This window comes from Brassica rapa, chromosome A06, assembly GCF_000309985.2.
Source record: "Brassica rapa cultivar Chiifu-401-42 chromosome A06, CAAS_Brap_v3.01, whole genome shotgun sequence".
NCBI classification, from domain to species: domain Eukaryota; kingdom Viridiplantae; phylum Streptophyta; class Magnoliopsida; order Brassicales; family Brassicaceae; genus Brassica; species Brassica rapa.
This window is the reverse complement of record NC_024800.2, coordinates 4808834-4821291: the sequence shown is the minus strand read 5'-3', so window position 1 is coordinate 4821291 and position 12458 is coordinate 4808834. Positions and strand designations below refer to the sequence as shown.

Here is a 12458-nt window from a genome sequence, read left to right as displayed (position 1 = left end):
TCTCAAACAGACAAACAGTAAGTTTGGTCTATGGAACTATTGTATAATAATAATGAAATCTACTAGTATTTATTTACTATTACTAATTGACAGAAGGTGGAACGCTAGCTACTATGTTTTTATACGTTAGTTTGCTTAAAATGAACCTCTGATCAAATTGTTCAAAAAATTTGATCATCTATACAGACATTTTGTTATGATTCCAAGTATTTAAATTTTCATAGTATTTCTACTTTCACTTCATATTTTATTCCAAAATTAATAAAATACAGTGGAAATGAAGTAATGAACAAAAAATAAAAATATTATTCAATTTATAAAATAATGTTTTTATTTTTTGTTCATCATTCTATTTATTTCTCAATTCAATTTTGAAGTAAAATATAGAATAAAGTTGGAGATGTTCTTAGAATCCATCTCAGAAAATCATGTTGATTCCGAACTGATAACAATTTTATCCAATAATCAAAACGTTTCAATTTGAATCCAATATCACAGAACCGAACAGCTGATAATAATTGTGTAACTTGTAGTCCTAGTTTATGCTGACGTTCAACTGGCTTTCAAATTTTTATACATTGTTAAAGCATTTCTAATTTCACTCTATTTTCTGTAACTCCATTCAATTTTGTACATTGTTAAAGCATCATTTTCAAAATAGAAACACCATTTGTATTTTGTTCGTTGAATTCCTTTCCAGATTTGATATTGTGGAGTTCTACCCAGGCGTGTGTATGCATTTAGTGATGTTTGGCTATGTTTCGAGTAGCTAATATAAATAATCAATACAATACTAAAAGGGAGATAATCTCAATTCTCAGCTATGCCACGTCATCAAAAATAATCTTCCAACCAGAACATTTCTTTTTGCCACGTCAGATGGGCTTCGGTCTCCATTGTGGTATTTACGTTTGGACCTCTGTTGTTTACTTTTATTACTCTGGGCTTCGTCTTCGACAAACCTAAGAAAAAAAAATTACCTGCAGAGCACGGAGATCGCGATGAATCCTTAAGCAGACGGAGGTCTCGAGGATCTATGCCTCTGCCTCTTCGTCTTCTCCGATTCAAAGCGTAAAGAGCTCTGATCGATCACCTTCTCTACAAACGAAACCATGTTCTTCTCCCTCCCTCTCGCCGTCAACCCCACTCTTCTCCCCGTCTCCTTCCACTGCTTTCTCCTTCGGCGGAACTCGCCTGAGATGCCTCATATTGGTTACTTCCTGCGTTGCCTCCGTTCAAATCACTGTCGCTAATGGTTCCGCCCCAGCTCCTGTTGTTGTGGAGAGAGAGAGCAGATTCGTCTTGGTCTTCCTATCAAGGGACGCATGGCCGCCGACACCATCGATCTTCTCAAGGTGATTGGTGTTTCTGTTCCGATGAAAATTTGCATTTTGATTATTATCTGGTTAATGCTTTAGATTAACAAGTATTTAGCTTCAAACTTCAGATAATTTACAATCTGCTTGTGTTTTTAACTTCAAATCCTCCTTTGATTAAAGACTAATTATCTCCCTTTTGTTTATTGACTTCGACACAACGTTTTTTTTCTTATGAAGCTTTATGTTATGTCTTCGTCTTCATGTGTTTAGTATAGTCTCTCATGTTTGTCTTGCTTTTGAAACTTCTACTGGAGGAAGTTGGTATATATTTTTTTTTTAAAAATGGAATCTTGGCTGTTTCGTTTGTTGAAGCTAGAAACTGTTAACTGTAGCTATTGTTTGCGTTTCATCATCTCTTTGTATAGACAAAGCTTGCCCTTTTTTCTTCACTGAAGTGTTGTTGTCTCCCTTCGCTTTGAGTGAAGTGGACATACTGATATGTAATCTCGTAGCTTGGTCTGACTCTTCTTATTTGTTGTTTCTTCTGTGAAGGACTGTCAACTATTTGTCAAACAAGTCAATCCAAGGCAGTACGTTGCACCTGCCAATTTACAACAATGCCTTCTCTAGGAAGTGAAAAGTACTAATTTAATTAAAAAGTTTTTTCTCAATTAAGACATCTTCTCTGATCATCATCTCGGTTTATCGGTTAGAACGGAGTACAGAGAAGTGATGAGGAGGCTCGGGGACTGCGCGAGAGCGACGTTTCTTGAGTTCAAGAGTGCTATTGCTTCTGATGTCTCCTCTCATCATTCACTGGAGGAGCGATTCACCCGCTAACGAACTATGTGATGAACTACCTCATGGCGTTGACGGACTTTAGCCAAACGCTCGACTCGCTTCTCATGGAGCACGAGGATGTAGAGGATCTCACAATACCTCCTTCGCCACAGGATGTTATCAATCCAGAGGAAGAATAGTTTACCTACGATTCACCATAGAAGTTTGTGGCGATGAACCGACATTTCTGCTCTATAGCTTCGGTTCTTGAAGCTAACCTTCAAGTGAAGTCGAAGCTGTACAGAGATGTATCTCTGAGACACATCTTTCTCCTCAACAACTACACTACATGACCAGGAAAAGTTGGTTGAGGAGATGACTAACTTTTCAGGAGAAACAACATGACCACAAGATTCTTTTTTCACTGAACCCAATTTCTATAGTTACCTCTCATTCTAAATGTACTCTTTTTTCATATTACAGTATACACCTGCGATTGAGATCTAGAGTGTTGGTTGCTTTTTTGCGGAAATGCTTTTGGGTAAGCCTTTGTTTCCCGGGAAAAACGTGGTGCACCACCAATTGGATCTTATGACTGACTTCCTTGGCACTCCACCTCCTGAGTCTATATCAAGGGTTAGTCACTCAATAATTTTAAGAAAAACATGTTCAATTTTTTCTCTAGCAGATTAATGTGTTACATACCATCGTCATTTGAGAGTGAGTTAATTTTTTATAATATGATGTTGCAATCTTGAAATGATGACAGATTAGAAATGAAAGGCGAGGAGGTATCTTAGCAGAGGAAAAAACAGCCAGTCCCTTTCTCTCATAAGTTCTCTAAAGCTGATCCTTTGGCTCTCCGCCTTCTTGAACGCCTGCTTGCCTTTGATCCCAAAGACCGTGCATCTGCTGAAGATGTACCTTTTTGTTTTTCTTTCCCATTTTCTTACACAGACTTAAACTCTTATCTTTCATTGTTCTGATTTTGCTTATTTACAGGCACTATCTGATCCATACTTCAGTGGTTTGTCAAACTCAGAGCGTGAGCCATCAACACAGCCAATCTCAAAGCTTGAGTTTGATTTCGAGAGAAAGAAGTTAACAAATGATGATGTCAGAAATTAATCTACCGAGAGGTAACACAAAAAGCATTTCTTCTTCTACACATCTTGCTTTTCTCTGCTCTTTAATGGTTTTAACAGTCACTTATCTTTGGGAAAAAAAACATTAGATACTGGAGTATCATCCTCAGATGTTGGAGGAATACAAGCACGGTGGTGATCAGCTTAGCTTCATGTACCCTAGGTTAGCTTCAATATTTATAGAACATATTTTATTTAAACAGTGATTTTTTTGGAGAAAAAGATGCAATTTAATTTTATTCAATAATTAGTATATGTTACTCATATTAAATGTGATTATAAAATATTATATCATAAGATTACATATACAAAAAAATATTAACATAATGTGTATTAAATATGAAATGTACATTTAAAACATAATTTATGTATATATAAATCCAAAAATAGAAAATGGCAGTTAATTAAAAGGTTACAATTTTAAACACGATCTTCTATTTTGATAATTTTAAAATTATTATAAATATAAAACAAATTTTTTATATAAACATGTGTAGCCTGGATAATAACTTAGAATGTGTATAACTAAAGTAAAATTTAATATTGAGTTTGTACACAATACTATCAAAGCACCATAGACAAAGGTCATGGAACCTAAAAAAAAGACCATGAAACACAAAAGAAGAAGTGAGGCAAATGCGAGAATAATAATAATGCAGTTTGTAGGTTTGCAACTCAGATTGTAGGGCAGGATCAAATTGTAGGTGTTAGAATTCTTAAACCGTTTTTGTTAAATTTAAGTTTTGGTTAAAAGGTTGACAAAATTATTTTGGTTAAAACGATAAATTGAAGACAACAAATAAAGAATCGTTATACAAGTCGATGGTACTTTCTTTTAAATACAAGTACATAAATGAAACTTAATAATTTTAAAACCAATCAAAATTTATACAGTACTAATTATAAGCTTTACAATTGTTTTATATAAATGTAGGATGCTCCAAAAACAAAGACGATACCTTGTTAGCATGTATAGACTTCCCATGGAGCTTAATCATGTTAAGAACCTTAATTGCCTGCAGAGAAGAAATTACCTTAGCTTCTGCGCCAGCAAAAGAAGTCTAAAACTTTTAAATTTTTTTTTAAAAGAAGTGAAGGAGCAGGACTTACATATAACAAACTTTTGTGTTATGAGATATTCTATAATTTGCCCAATTTTTGAATTCCGATATTTTCTTATATCATTGGTAGATATAACAAACTCAAAGCAAAGTGGATATGTAAAGTTTGAAAGAACTAATTCACATTTACTAAGCCAGATTAGAAAAGGTAAGATATATAACAAATACACCTTTTTGAGTGTTGGTTCATTAAATCTTTGAGAAGATGATTCAAATTGATTATCTTGAACATTTCAAATTATTTATTTTGGCTAATAGTTGAAGATGATGAAGTAACAAATGAGATGTAATTGAAATAACTTCATAAAGATTCTGATTTATTTATGATATTGCAATGAAACAATTAGACTAAGAGTATGAATATGCATTATGTCATACATTAAGATTGTCTTGTTTGTTTTTGTATTACATGAATTTAAAACAATTTAGTTATAGATATCATGATCTCAAATGAAATTTGTTTAAATTAATAGTCATAATAACATTTCTTATTAAATGTTGATTCATTAAATCTTTGAGAAGATGATTTAAATTGATTATCTTGAACATTTCAATTTATTTATTTTCGCTAATAGTTGAAGATGATGGGGATCACTTTGAAGTAGCAAATGTGATGTAAGATTTTTTTTTTTTTTTTTTTGGTAAACATGTTAAGATTGTATTACCATTTTCGAGTTTTTTACAGAAATTACAAAGAGTTACAAGTAGCGGAAAACAACAACCTACAACACAACAACGAAGAACAGAGTGTAAAACACGACTACTATACCCAAAACCAAGAGCCAGCGCGAAAGGTGGAAGGACTCAACAAAGCTACTTGGAGTGTGCGACACGCGTTGCGGAAGACAGTGTTGAGGCGATATTGAACACCATGAGTCACGAGCCGGTAAATATTGGCCTCCCCAAGCTCGCCTCCAAAAAATTCACCTACCACGGAAGTCCGACGATGGGCATCAAGCACCGACGCATCATGAGGCAAAAAGTTGCAGCAGACGACAATAGAGGTTGCTCCGGCCGACCAACCAAACACTTGTCGAAGCATCGGCTGTCGTTGACCTCATCCACCAGACCTGCCTCCTCTACTACTCCTTATCCAACCTCACAAGCACCCAAACTCCTATTGAGCTCAAGAGACCCACCAAACCACAAACACCATAGCAACAAGCTAGAAAGCCGCTCTTATTCGGAGAGGCAAGTGGATGATAAGCTCGCCACAACCACCGGGACCTGCACAATGATAGAAGCTAACACCACAAGAGTTTGAATCCGAAGAATCTCGCCCTATAACTGTTAGTGAAGCAACCCAAGCCGCCACCGAGAGAGTAGACCAGGTCGACAACACCATGGACCAGCACACTCGCACAAGGGACAACCTTCGAGAACCGAAGACTGCAAATCACCATACAAGAAAGCTCCAACCTACTCGCTTCGTTAGAACCGCCACATCCAACTCAGACACGCAGGGAGAGCTCAGACCTCGACATAGGTTTGACGGTCAAGCCTTCTAGCCACAAGAACCAACCGCAACCACCTACAAAGAGAAACCGCCGGCAGTAGCTCACCACCACCACCGAGGCATACGACCAGGACCCAAAATCTCAGCCTACCACAACAGTCTCTCACTGGTGATGAGAGAAGAAGAAGGGTCTGCAAAGAGATCCGAGAATCATTAACCTCCCTACCGAGAACGCAGGTTCACTTCATCAACCGCGCAAGCCACCGCTGGAAGAACCAAACGAGACCAGAGCACCACCACTGAGCCCGACGGACCACCAACAAGGCAGATCTGGCCAGATCTGAACGAGATCTCAGAGAACAACCGCGGAGAGACCACCCACGCTCCAACTCTAGACACGCCTCACCACCGCTCCAGAACTCAGCCTTCCGGGCAGCGACGCCGGAGATGAGCCCACAACGGAAGGCATATCGACGAACAAGAGATGGAACAAAGGAGGGGAAACAATGGAGAAGAGAGAAAAGCGTAGGGACAAGGGAGACAGCCGACGACGGAGTCAACACCGGAGCCGGAGCACCGGAGGTCGCCGTCGGCTGAGCAAGCTGAAGTTTTGTTAGGGTTCGCCTTCGGAGTCGCGTATTTGGGGGAGCGTCTTTTTTCGTTTTCGTCTTTTTCTTGCTCTTAATGTGATGTAAGATATCAATTGAAATAACTTCATAAAAATTCTTATTTATTTATGATATTGTAATGAATCAAGTAGAGTAAAAGTATGAATATGCATTATGTTATACATTTAAGACTCTTGTTTTTTTGTATTACATGAATTTAAACAATTTAGTTATAGATATCATGATCTCAAATGAATTGTGTTTAAATTAATAGTCATAATAATATTTCCTATTAAATGTTGATGTTCAAGATAATCAATTTGAATCATCTTCTCAAAGATAATCAATTTGAATCATCTTCTCAAAGATTTTATGAACCAACATTTAATAGAAAATGTTATTATGACTATTGATTTAAATACACTTCACTTGAGATCATAATATTTTATTGTAACACACTCTATATATTTCTTGTTCTTCATGTTTGCCGTTTGGTCTTGAAGGAAGCTGTAGCAGGCGGTTTAATAAAGACGCGTACCGCTGACCATACTGCAGTACAGGTTTGGTCATGCATTCTAAGGACCGCAGCCCACGCGGGAGAGGCCCGCCGTGACCCGTTAGACGACTAGCCCGCTGCTGTACGGGACGGGTGAATCTGTTTGACATTGAAGTGACTCTGAGGCAGATAACGTTATTACTTTCGTTTGAAAGGACCACTGAGGGGGATTCTCAATCTCTTCTTGGTCTTTTTCATTGCAGTGGTAATATCTTTGATACCGATCAAAGTCATTCACCTACTGGGTGGTCAGGCTTTGCCCCTGTTGGAGCCCATTATATGGGCTGTTAGTCACGAGGGAGCAAATGTTGAATCTGATGAAGATGATGTAGCTTTCTTTGATAGTAATGATATCCTATCAGCAGACGCGCTGAGAAGCGCTTCATATCGAAGCAGATAAGCTGAAGGCAATGGATCTATCTACTATAAAGACTCCATCTTCTCTGACAGCCTGCAGCCACTTTCTTCTCTGCAGATGTGCTTTGACGATTTGGAGTAATCTTACTTGATAGACAGAGCACTTGAGTGGGGGAAACAGGTCATGTTTTATTTTAAGCACTGATCGGAAAAAGAGTGCTCGTTTTGCAAGTGTACTGCAACTCTAGATAGTTGTCGTCAGAACCTAGATAGTTATGTTTAACATTATAATGTTTTCTCGTTTCAGGGCAATGAGTTGATGAGGCTTCTTAACATTGCAGCTCTCGCTGTATCTGGCTATGCGTCCACGGAAGGCAGGCAGTGCAAACCTTTTAATCCTCTACATGGCGAGACATATTATGAAGCTGATTAGCCTGATAAAGGACTTCGTTTCTTCTCTGAGAAGGCAAGTCAACCAACAACACATCTCTCTCCTCTTTTACATTCTAAATTTATTGGGCATATATGTGATAGCTGTAGAGAATGGTTAAGTACGTTCAAGCCTTCACCGAACCAACCCGAACCGGACTCTATACTTAACCATTCTCTACAATAGCAACCCCTGACCTTTCTGCCAACATAATTATTATGCTGTTGTTTAGATGAGTCGTCATCCAATGATAGTTGCTTGCCACTGTGAGGGACGGTCCATAATTCTGGGGAAACTCAAATATCAAAAGAAAATTTTGAGGACGGTCCATCCAGCTTGACCCAGTGGGTGTCTTGACTCTGAAATTTGATGATGGTGAGACATATGAATGGAGCAAGGTTACCACTTCCATATACAACATTACCCTCGGGAAACTTTACTGCGATCATTATGGAACTATGCGCATCAAAGGTGGTGGCAACTATTCTTGCAGGCTGAAGTTCAAGAAGCAGTCAGTCAAAGATAGGAACCCTCGTCAAGTAGTAAAATGATTTTTTGAATTTTATTTCTGATAAATATTTATATGATTATCTGCATTCTCGTAAGAGGCCACCAGCCTATAACTTCATTGTATCTTAGACATTGAAGCTTATAGCATGAAGAATTACAGAGAGAACGAACAAAAAAGTCATCATTGGTTTTTGTAAATCATATTTCAGGTTCATGGGTTTGTGCTAGACAATAGAACTGGGGAGAAAGTAGCTATCTTGATAGGCAAATGGGATGAAGCAATGTACTACGTGTTGGGTGATCCGACAACAAAACCAAAGGGATACGATCCAATGACAGAAGCTGTGTTACTTTGGGAAATAGACAATCTCCTACTAAAACAAGATACAATCTCTCCCCTTTGCAATCTCTCTTAATGAGATAACTCTTGGGATGATGGACAAATTTCCGTCAACAGATTCAAGATTGAGACCTGACCAAAGACACCTAGAAAACGGTGAATACCACGCAGCAAAACTGAGGCTTGAACAGTTGTAGAGACAGGTACAAATTTCACTATTATAAAATTGGTAGGTCCTCGGGCTCTTACCCATGGCAACATGGACATTTGTCATGGGTCCATAGGTCTAAATATTTTTTGTGTTGTTTTAAAGGTTCATTTCAATATGTTAAATTATCAAAAAGATTCATAATTAAGTAAACCTAATTTATTTATTACCATACAAAACAAATAAAAAATATGTACATTCACCATTAGTTTTGAGATATTTTTTTCTATTTGTTTCAGGTAGTATTTTGAAAACCGGATCCGACGTCGATTTGGCATTGTAACTAGATCAATGGTTGGACCGGTCCAACTAGTTCAACTGGGTTTTAAATTTTAATTAAATTGTATATTAAGTAACTATTATATGTATAACATAAAATTATCTTTATAAAATTTTACAGAATTATTAGAATCTAAAAATGATATGAAACAAAAATATTTTTTTTTAAATAATATAAAATAATAAAAATAATTTATTTAGATAGATACTTAGAAAACATTATGATTTTTTTATGAAATATTTTTAAAATTCGCAGTTTAAGAAAATACTTGAATTTGAAAATTTTGATTTTAATATCAATCTTGATCACTGGTTTTAGCGAGTTTTATTGGTTTTTGACTGGGTTTGTCAATTTAACTCAAATCCGATTTTTAGTATAACCCGGAACCGAATAGATGGCCGAGTCACGGTCCGACCGGTCCAGTTTTCAAAACACTGGTTTCAGATCTTAGAGTTCAAGTTAAAAAAATGCAGTGAAAAAATATATAGAAAATATTTATAAAAGGGTACATATTCTGTGTTTCGCCCATGGCTATTATATTGGTTAAGACGGCACTGATATCATATACCTCAAGATCTTTTACCTTGAACAGTTGAAGAGTGTATTTTGATTTGTCTGTGTGTGGTGTAGGCAAGGAGGCTGCAGGAGAAAGGATGGAAACCGAGATGGTTTGGAAAAGATGAAGGGGATTATCGGTACTTAGGAGGTTATTGGGAAGCAAGAGAGAAAAAGATTGGGAATAAGATCACTGACATTTTCAAAAGCAGCAACAGCGCAACACTGTTTCATCTTCATAATCATCTTATGTTTTCGTTCGTTTATTTGTTTCTTTTTTTTAAAAAAATTAAATATTATATTGAAAGATCTTCACCATTCCCTCATTGTGCTTCTGTGAAAATTTGGCCAGAACCTTTGTTGGTGTATGTGTGTGAGTTCATTATATGTAGATTCTCATTCAGACTTATTGGAGGTCTTCTCCAACGAGAGATTCAACTAACTTCTCGAGGATGGTATATTTAACGCTGATCATGAATCTTGGAAGGAGCAAAGACGGATCATTATAACCGAAATTTAACTTTCAAGGTCGAAGATGGAGAGGGTAATCAAAAGCTGACCACACAACAAGAGTAAAATGGGAATTTTGAGAAAAAAATGAACAAGTAAACTAAACTATTGTCTCCTTAATATAAAATCAAATTTTGTCACTTTTAGATTTTTACTATCCTTCTTGTAAATAAAATTCACATAAATATATTTACAATGCAAAAAAAATTAAGAAAAATATAAAACATGAAGTAGTCAAGCATATGCATACATGAAAAATATTTTTGGATTGGAAAAATATTTAGAATAGTAAGTTCAGAAATGGGTTAAAGGTGTTAGAATATCAAATCCACCATCTACGACAACTTAGAATATGCATTCTAGCTAAGATACAGTGATCTACCCAACGTAGAATGCACAATACACATAAACCTCATCACTTCACTCACTCTTGCAGCAAAAGTGATGGAGAAAGATGGGAAGAGTCGGAGGCGAGGGTTCTAATTTTTTTACTTCTTACGCACCTTTTTTACTTCTTTTTTTTTATTCAGCTAAAATGGCAAGATACTATGATTGGTTTAACATTTGATTTATTTCTATGCTCTTAAAAAAATGATGACAAACAAGATTTCCAGTTGTTTAAGTGAAAGTTTACCAAAGCTAGCAACATTAATCTAGACAATCAGACACTAAGATGAGGCTGTGATCAAAGCCCTGCTTGAAGAACACAACCCTCAACGTCCTCTAGCAACATTTGTTCAGGTTCATCAACCGACCTTCCTAAACCGAGTCTACCATTCTTTCCGCATCCCCAAACCCAAGCTTCTCCTTTCTCTGTTACACACAAGGAATGCACACGCCCTGCTGATACAGAATCTGGAGTTTCTTCATCTAAACCCTCTACTTTTCTTGGCAGCTCTTCCGGCTTTCCCCTACCAAGCTGCTGGATCCGGTTCCAACCCCATGATGAGACAACCCTCCTTGTGTTGGAATCTGACTGAACATTGCAGATCGCTAGAGAATGACAAAGACCAAGCTGCTATTGAAACCGGAGACCCGGTTATATCAACATGTGACATTCCTAGGTCTTGCTTAGACCTACGACCCAACTGACCATACACATTGCTCCCAGAGCTCAAAAGAGTGCCATCATAACAAAGGACTAACGAGTGATCAGACCCGCAAGCAATATCTTCTACCTTCACACCACGTAACTCTTCCACCAGACGAGGCTCCCAAGCTATAGGCATGTTGTTCTCCTTCCTCATAGCTTCCGCAACTTTCTTCCCAGCCGCCTCGTCAAGATTCTGGTGATCAGCACCACCATACCCATTTGTAAAGGAATCAAGCGGAAGTCCTACATTCCCTACTCTCCCATCAGCTACATAACCCCACCCAAAAACTTTACCATCAACAGTAAGAGCAAGTCCGTGCCCCCAATCTAACGATGTGTTCTTGACCTAAAGCTGAAGGAACCAGAGCTTCAATGATACCTTTCCCAAGCCCAAGCTGTCCCCTTTTCGATTTTCCCCAAACCCACAGAGACCCATCATCTACAATCGCCGTTGAAACCACTCTAGACGCAAACGCTGATCGGACTCTCACATTCTCCAGGCCTTCTTCCACTCTCTTCGCAACAGTCCTTGAATCTCTACCGATTCAACCGAGCTGGCTTTCCTCATTGCGTCGGAAGGTAAATCAGGAACTAGAGTTGGTTCGTAAGCGTCGGTTCCCACTATTCCCATACCTGGTAGCCCCAAAGCGCCATGGCTTCAGTCTCCGAAGCTCATCACTCTACTAGTTCTATGGCCGCCACTGCTCGTGAGCCTCCGTCGTCTCCCGAAGTTCGAGACTCTCGCGATCGACCATAATCGCACCATTTCACCTTGGAAAATTGAAGCCAAGGAGAAATGGCCTTTTTTACTTCTTAAAAAAATATTTTTAACTTCTTTATAATTAAATCCTAATTGTTAATTTTATTTTTTTTCCTTATAACTAAATCCTTATTGTATTTTAAAATTAATTAGGAAGGACTAAACTGGATTTTCATTAATGGTTATACTATAGGGACAATGATTTCAGTTTTAATTCTAAGGGGACAAGACAATAGTTAATTTGTTCCTTATTTCCAAATATCTCTAAAATTTATAACACATCATGAAGTTCGGAAACGACACGCTATGAAACCGAACAGATAGGTTTCTACTGAAGTAAAAATGGAAACATTCCAGTAAAACAGAAGATAACATCATAAAGTTGCCTTAGGGTTTCCGGAAATTCTATCCCAACAGCCAATAACTTGCA

General features: G+C 37.5%; 1 long non-coding RNA gene and 2 pseudogenes across 1 annotated transcript; 2 read left to right on the top strand and 1 right to left on the bottom strand.

Annotated features, from left to right (window-relative positions):
- The first annotated feature begins 79 nt into the window (after positions 1–79).
- Positions 80–3541, top strand: LOC117126027. The gene is made up of 6 exons (XR_004448554.1): positions 80–1355; positions 1872–1959; positions 2033–2735; positions 2869–3019; positions 3102–3238; positions 3334–3541. It is a non-coding gene; the product is annotated as an uncharacterized LOC117126027 (long non-coding RNA).
- A 4689-nt stretch (positions 3542–8230) lies between these two features.
- On the top strand, positions 8231–9907 carry LOC103872202 (annotated as a pseudogene).
- Positions 9908–9951: 44 nt separating this feature from the next.
- LOC117126026 lies at positions 9952–12034 on the bottom strand (annotated as a pseudogene).
- Between the last annotated feature and the right edge of the window lie 424 nt (positions 12035–12458).